Here is an 8,838-nt window from a genome sequence, read left to right as displayed (position 1 = left end):
CGTCTGTGTTACTCTAAGGAAATATGTTATTTTCATTCTAACATGTGAGAATATTTCTATCTATGAGACTGTTGTCTCTTCCCAAGAGACCTTGGGAAAGGTCCTTCATATTGTTCAGATGCTGCTTTTGGTCAAAACATTTTGGAAACTTTTATGATTTGATGCTTGCGGCAGGAGAATACAATATTTGGACATATGGTCTGATAGGTCTTCATTCAATATATTCAGGCACATTGCACTTGACCCACCAAGTGTGCTGAAACCACCTGACTCATCCTATCTTAGAACTTTTAGACTTACTAATTCCTCAATCTGGAATGCTTTTCTGCATAATTTCCTCATGGCTGTTACTTTTTCATCATCCATTAATTTCTTAGGAGAACTGGTACTTTCTCAGAGGAAGGTCTGCCCTAACCTTCTGATATGATGGCTTTTAAAATCTGATCTCCTCATGGTTTCATTTCCTTCAACATTCTTTGAGATTATTGTTGATTGGTGTTTCCTGTCTATTTTCTGTATCTTCACCCTGAGCGTAGGAGTCTAATCTGCCTTCTCTAACACCATATCCTAAACAGTGCTTGATATATAGAAAGAGCTCAATAAACATTTGCTGAAAGGATGAATAGCCACTCCTGATGAAAGAAATGCTCTCGTCTCCTTTTTTTTTTTTTTTTTTTTTTTATTATCATTCAAGGAGTTTCAAAAGGGATGCCCATGGGGTAGTGAGGGCGGGTGGAGATGCCCCTTACTCAGCCAGCCAGATCAGGTGAATTAACCCTGGAGGTCAATAAGGTGATGGATGACAGCTGTCTCTGTCAGATCACACTCTCATCCATAGCTTCCACCTTGGAACTGCCCTCAGACTTGGCTTATGATCAGCTGAAAAAATAGGACTTGTTATATTCATAGTCACACTTCATTTTTGATCCAAATTTATACTGCTCAATTTCATCACCTTTACTCTAACATGATTTATACTCAATGACGTTTGGTCATTTCCAAAAGTCAAATCCATATTCAAAGAGTGACTAACGTGCAGAATGTTAAAAAGAATATCTCATACCTGAAAAGCAGTTCCCAGTGTTTCTTTATCAATGGTGATAATTTTAAATGAAAAAGGCAGGCTGAAATGTTTAAGGTCTACGTTTTAAAAAATTCCCCCAGATTATTTCCCGGATTGTTTTATATATACTTATTCATGACTTTTGAGAGGAAAGGAAACTGTCTCTTGCTGGAGACTTTACACACAAGTCACTCTGCTTTTATAATCTAATAGTTTCATCATCATTACAGATGAGCAGATGGGACCACTGGGTGATTTCCTTGAGCAGGGTTTCTGGGTTAGTCTGGTATTTCAGTGACTGCCAGAATGGAGACATTATGGAAGAAAGGCCCATACACCTGTTTATTTTGTTCTCCCTGCTGAGAGTTTTCCTTCCATTTCTGCAGGGATTAGCCATTTTGCCTTCTACAATGTAAAACTCTAGAAAATCACTGCACAATATTCTGTGTGGCTATGATATGATGTGAGATAGTGAACAGTTTCCCTCAACTTGCTCTGGGAACATTTTTAGGTTAATGGGGGGCAGGTGATGGCGGGGTAGCATAAGGTACCTATGTTACCATGTGTAGCATCTTTTGTTGCACAGATGAAACTTACTGGTGAGTTTTTATTGATTTAATATCAACCTGGCCATCTTGGCTAACAGCTGTTTGGAGCAAAGATACAGACAAATAGTTGTCACCATCACACCAACCCCTGTACTCCCATGACAATTTATACCTGGATGAGTGAGTTGAGTCTCAAATTCATGTTATTAATAAAAGGAAGCATATCTAGCAAACCACTAGAATGGAAATGAACATTGAAATGGACTTCTCCTTGAACTACATAAATCTCAGGACAGAAACCTTAAGGGTTTCTTCTCAAATTATTTGACACTGTTCCCTAGACATACTATGCCCCATTTGCGCTGAAAAGTAGGGTAAAGAATTCATTGACTTCTTGAGAGGTCCGGGATTATCTTGGCTTCCATCAGTGACTTTTGTTTTTATTGTTAGGAAGAAACCAGAAAGTCTCTCATTTGTAAGGGATGGGACTGAGAAAATGGGATGTCCCCTTAAGGAATTTCTTTGTTTTGAGCCAACAGAAATGTGACCTTTTCTTCTTTTTCACAACTGATATTAAGGAACCTCCAAAGCCCAGGCTTCCCAGAAAGTCATACCATTTGACTCATTAAGCTGATGATGGCAAACCTATCTGGGGATTGTTTGAAATCAAATGCAAATGGCTGTATTCAGAAAATAGATCTCAGGCACAGTTCAAACAGGGCACACTGGTGAGTATAGTACAGCTGCAAAGAAAGGAAGCAGATTTCTTGAGACTTTTTTCAACTATCACCCCTTGGATTTCACGGTATAATTTCGTCTTGAGGGATGGGCCATGTGAACCTCCAATCTTTTCATAACCACTACCTCTGAAGAGTGAACTGTAAACTTCTCAAAGGGGTTGGAACTATCTTTTACTCTCCATTCAGATTAAGGGTTCTGTGGACCAGTTTCCTATTATTGATCATACTGGCATTAGGAGGAATCCAAGTTTGCAGAACGTGTTTACGAGCAGTGCTACTGAAATCAAACCACCAAGTCAAACAGTCGAGTATGTGCACTCAGTGCCAGATTGCTGATATTTTGAAACACACTGCATGACATCGTGGGGAATTCCTAGTTGCATTGCTTTAGAAGTAAACACTACTATTTCTTGGGACATATTTTACACTATCTTTTCCTACAAAGAAGCAAACTTTCTTTTTAAGGGAGGAATGTTTTAGAGTTGCTTGAGTTTGTAAAGAATAGTCAGGGGATATGATATGATTGAAAAGGATAAGAAAAATGGAATTTCTAGTGGTCTGATTGCTCATTCATTTATTCATTCATTCAACCCTTATTTGTTGATTGCCTTCTATGAGCTAGGTAAGGATATTACATTATTTAGAGACCAAGTGATGAATAAAGAAATTATTTGGGGATGCCATTGTTTGTTGGAAGCAGGGCTAACAGCAATTATGGTATAGTTGTATCTCGAGTTTTAATTTGCGATGGGCCCCACTTCCAGCCCCAAGCATGGCATCTCATGAAATGGAGTGGTCCCAAAGAGAAATGATTTCTTCCAGGGAAGAGGAATGTGGTGAGTTTTGAATGCCAAGATGACTATGTTAACTGATACTTCTTCCCCAGATTCCCTTGCAGAAACCACACCATTCTGTCCATCTCCACAGGGGATAAAATGTTCTGGACAGAGGTCCTTTACTTTTTGATATCTTGAAATGTCAGGAGAGAGTGAGAGGGAGAGACATCGAATGGGGGTAGGAAAAGGGGGTGGGTAGGAAGAAACTCAAACATTAATGGGGAATAGAATTTCTCTTACACTGGCCACAATACATATATTTGTTAAAAAGCAAGAGGCGGAGAAGACATGCATGCCTGATGTTGAAGAAAAGCCTGTTTGTGCCTCACACACTGGAGAAATTGTTCAGGAACAGTTCTTCCATGTGAAAATATGACCCATGTCAATTTGCCAGGGTTGTTAAGACATTGAGCTGCTGAGTAAGGCCTGATTGGGTAAATTCAAGATCCCGGGGGTGTACATACTTCCTAGTGCCCAGTTTTTCTAAGAAGAAAAAAAAAGTCAGTGGAAATAAGGTTATGCAGTGCCACTTGCGTGGGTGAGACAGGGTCTCAATAGGGTGGGAACCAGCCGGATCTCAGACATGGGCTCATTCTTTGAGATTCTTCCCCATTTTCATAGTGGCAAATGGAGAAATGGAGAATAAATGCTCGGCACTAGAACAGTGAGAAGAAAAAAAGTGATATTTTGAGATGAGGAAGAAGGAAAGGTTATAAATCATTTTTTTAAAATGAATTTCCCATTCTCTTTTGACTGTTGTCATATTCATGTTTCACAGATTCCCAAAATGTCTGGAGATAAAATTCAGATCATTTGTTGGGAAAAGAAATGGCTTTTTAGAGGAGCTTGGAGAGCATGACTGCTGTGTTCAAATGAAATAAGTACTCAAAGGCAGGCAGGGACAACTGAATAATAGACAAGATCTTTTTCTTTTATTATTTCCCGGAGGATTGCATGAAGTTTCAGAGCAGCCTGCATGAACCCAAAATAACTAAAACAAAACGAAAAAATATCTCTTCATTTAGCTGTTTGGCTTTAACAAGACTAGCTCACTCTCAATGCTTTTCAAAAATTGAATGTACAGTCCTGATTATGCTTGGCTTATTTCCAGTATCCCAGACTATCTCTTATTCAAGAGGGCAATAGAGCAATCAATTCATTCAGTCAACAAATAGTAACAACATTTTATTAACCCCCAATGGACCACATCTTTAATGTCTCTAGGTCTCAGATTCATTTTCTGTAAACTGATGATTTGTGATTAGTTGATTTCCAAATTTCTTTCTTTGAATTGTATGATGCTTTTCCATTTTTAGCATTCTGGTAAAAGGGGTTTATAATTTGGGTAAAGGTCTTAAAACTACTTACATTTCTAGAAAATATATATCTAAATATCCCCCTTATGATCTTTCTGCAATACCATCTGTGTATGGGAGAGAAGGAAAATTCCTGGGTTTCTCCCTATTAACTGCTATGTTCTAGGAAAGTTTTCTTAGCATTTAATTTAATAGTTCAACTTTTTCCCAGTAAAGGAATTGGGCAGGGTGAAGCTTGCATTGAACCTAAGTGGCCCATTTCAGTTTTAGTGTGACAGGTTTCAAAATCTCCCCTAGATTAAGGGCAAAGGATTTATTTTAAAGGACTCCTTTGAAAAGAGAGATATTCTGCCTTTTTTGCTTTAAGAATCTGCAAGCGTGTTTCAAGCTACTTAGATTAAACCGCTTGAGGTCTGCTAGTTATAAACTCTCTTTCTTTTTTTAAGAACTAAGATGTGTTTTTCAAATCCAATTGGCAGGTACTTACAGAGCCGTGGGCTCCCGTTGAAGAAGTGGAAACAGGAGACACTGGTAAAGATCTCACGCCATTAAGACGTTTCCTTTGAGACACTGGTATCAACCCACTGATAAAATGTCATAAAATTACTGTCGTTCCCACCTTTTATAGGCACAGCCCTTGGATTAGTCAGAGCTGGTAGATTGTAATAAGGAAATGAGTGTTAAAAAAAATGAATTAAGGGAAAAGATGACCTTCAGGTTACGCCAGTCTGTTGATGGGGTCAGGGGAAGGAAGGTTCAAAACCTAATGGGATTGAGGTCAGGTTGACGCTGGATACAAAAGTTCACAAGTCTGCATTATAAATAATATGGGTAGGAAACTGGTGTTTACTCCCCTCTAATGTTAGCAAACTGGAAGGATAAGATGGCTTCCTTTTGACGCGAAAAGATCTAAATGTGAGATGCTATTTTAAACAATGAGCAGCTGTTTCATCTTGAACTAAAAAGAACCAAAAACAAAACAAACCCAGAAAAAACAACCCACCTTTGGTCTACATAGGATATATTCTGTTTTCCCTTCTCTCTCTCTCTCTCTCTGTGTGTGTGTGTGTGTGTGTGTGTTTGTTTCTTCTTCCCCTCCTTTCCTTTTACCTAGGATAATTGAAATGTCATTTTATCCTAGGATGTTGTCTTTACCAACCAGGGATGTGGAAAGTTAAAATATTGAAGAATTTCCTTTTCATCGTTTCAAACATAAACAACTCTTCATGGCTTTAACACGGAGTGTTTTCTTTGTTAATCCAACAGAGATTAACGCTTGGAATGCTAACTTGTATGCTTAACGGAAAAATCATGCTGGTCCATGGGTAATATATTTTAGGCAGGACTAAAGCAATAGGATGGCATTATATCATAGTCTAAGAGAATTTCCCTGCTCTGAGGAACAGCTGTAAATATAAAAGGAGTCCTCAGTCACCAACTCAAGAGATTTCAATTGTCCAAATAGTACCTGAGAATTCTGGACATCGCCTTCACAGAAAAATTAAGCATTTATCTTTTGGATGACACAGAAAATAAATTTCTCCTTTTCAGAGTAAACTTCTTGGAAATTTAATTCAAAGCAACTCTTGGGTGGATGTGCAAAGATATATTGGTCTCTAAAAATTTACACAAAATCATTTGTTTTGCTTTGGATTCCATACTGGAAATAGCTGAGGCTGAATGCATAGAAGTAAATTTTATATATTCAATGAGTAGTGGGTTGATTTATTTCTTAATTTTCCATAGCTTTGATGCTTTCCTTGTAATCCTAATTTTTCAAAAAAGAAACATGCATTACAATAACTTCTGTTCTTCCAGATAAAAAGAAGCACACACATGCATATTTAGTACATTTAGTACATATTACCTGGAAAACTATGCCATTAAGCTAGCAAAGAAGCACTCGAAAGTTTAATTATTTACGTACCTGTTTCTCAAAGACTAACAAGTAAGACTGTGCCTTTTTTTTTTTTTTTAATTTGGAGAAACCACTTTATTTAGCTCTTTTTGTTTATACAGTTGCAGAAAACATTTCTGATGTCTAAAGACTTTTTCTAACTCCCTTCCTTTTTAACACATTGCCCAATTTTAGGTAACCTTTTCTGAGGCTTAATTTCTTCTAATTTAGTTTTGAAGTAAAAGATGAATTTCTTTAAATTAAGCACAGGGAATTCTAGGTTTCAAAACTGTGATTTCTCTTCCTTCAGATTGTAGTACAGAACTTGAGTATATGAACATCTTGTAAAAAAATTTTTTAACAAAAGGGGAGAAGAAAGCTGTGCAAGAGTTTCTTTTCTAGTCCAGATTTGGTTATATCACACATTAATAAATTGTCCTGTCAACCTCTGGGACATGGGTTCAACTCCAATTGGTTTAATGGCCGCAAATATTTCCTTAGAAGAATTCCGGATTTCTGGATGGAAGAAGGAATGTCAGGGATTCTCAGGGCAGGCTTGGGAACCCCCCCAGAAGCTGGTCATGGCCTGTAATCATGCTCTGCTGATAGGATTTGGCAGTTAAAATAGATGGAGGTCAGCCTGTCATTTTGTCTATTTAAATAAGTCACTTGTGATTAAGGATAAGCAGCAAGTTTTCTCCCCCTTTCTCACTCTTGCATCCTTGCAGGTTCCTTTTCTTTCTGTGATGTCCTGGGTATTTCTCTCTCACTCTCTCTTTTTTAATATGGAAAACATTAATGATTCCTCCTCCTTTTCTCCCCTTGAAGACATGGACTAAAAGATAATTTATCACCTTATCCAAATTTCAACTCCAAAAAATAGAGAAAGCAAAAAAAAATTGGTGTTCAGACCCAAACTCTTACTATATACTGGATACTTTGTCACATCTAGAGAGAGTCTAAACTTAAGACACGTTCTAGAATATGCATTCTGTAATCATGTTCATAATTTCTTCATCTGCTTAGGTCCACTGGCAGGCAGCCGAATTTTCTGCCTTATTTTAAATTGGTTAAGGTGTAATTTTGTGCAAATGTCCCCTTCACTCTCACCAAAAGTAAGGGCTGCATTTGCTTTCAGGATTTTTCTTAGTTATAAAACGAAAAGTTCTTGTATAAGATGATGCATTTTTTCGAAAAATACATTTGGTTGTTATGCAAAATGGGATCACTGATATATGAGTATTTGAAGCTGTCAACTTGTTTGCCTGAAAGCTTTGATAACATGCCTTTCTGAAATGCTCTTTCTCTTTCTCAGAGGCTCACCACCCAGTGTACTTCTTTTCCTACTGGGCTCAGGCCCAGCCTTCTTCTGAGCCCTCTCTACCGTCCTCTGCCCGCCTTTTTCTCTGATCATTTCTGAGTTGTGTAGCTTCGTGTAGGTTTAACCTGGCAGTGCCCATCCCTGCTGCATCACACATTTGCTGTTTTCTGTCCTGGGCCAAGAACCCCAGAGTAGTGTCCTCAGAACATGTGCAGACTGAAAGTACCAGAGAGTTATACCCCACGTGGCAACACCGGGCAAAGGAGCCTAAGAGCTAGAGCATCCCCCAGGCTCATCCTACCCATCTCTTCCAATCTCCTGGTGGGGTTAATCCCAATGGTGTATTGGGGTTTCCCAGTCTTCCACTCCTATTCTTGATATCATTTCCAAAAATAAACTGTGTGCATACAGGCTTTTGTCTCAGGCTAGACTTCTGGAGGCATTCAACCCTAAAAAGAAAGCCCTAAGAAATTTTCCTTCCAATGTAACTTGCTGCCTTGAATCATGGTTATTGAAGTACAAACCTATCTCTCCTAAAAAAAAGTTTAGGGACAAATATATAGTCAACCCTTATTTTATGACAATTTACCAGTCTTTGAGAATACAACATTGGATTTGAAGAAGCCCTACCCATGAAAGAAACCTGTATTCTCATGTTTGTTATCTTTGTATATTTTATTATTGAGCATCAACCAATTGTTTCTAAAAATGGCCACACGATGTTTCTTTGATTCCTGTGTAACTCCTTTTGTTAAAGAAGTTTATACCTGTGCTAGTCACAGGACACTATAAATAACCTTTTATAGAAAGAATCCAGATGCTGGGGGAATAAAAAAGGGAGCCAAAAAATAATAGTCAAAGGAAGGTTTTCTCCAAGAATAATTTTGAATGCGTTTAACAAGAGGTGGAAGGCCTGGCTTGACACAGGGCCAAGGGAAGGGCATTCCATGGACAGAGAGTGGGGAGAGAGAATGCTTGGAGCTCAAGAACCTGAAAACATGCATGTGGCTGAAGCATGGAGCAACTTTCCCTTAATCATAACCCTGTAGAAATTAACATCCCGTGAAGGGTTAATAGGCGTTCCATCACAAATAAAGTTTGGGGGGTTAAATAAATT

The sequence above is a fragment of the Tamandua tetradactyla genome, chromosome 1 (assembly GCF_023851605.1).
Source record: "Tamandua tetradactyla isolate mTamTet1 chromosome 1, mTamTet1.pri, whole genome shotgun sequence".
Lineage (NCBI taxonomy): Eukaryota > Metazoa > Chordata > Mammalia > Pilosa > Myrmecophagidae > Tamandua > Tamandua tetradactyla.
Note: the sequence above shows the minus strand (reverse complement) of the source record.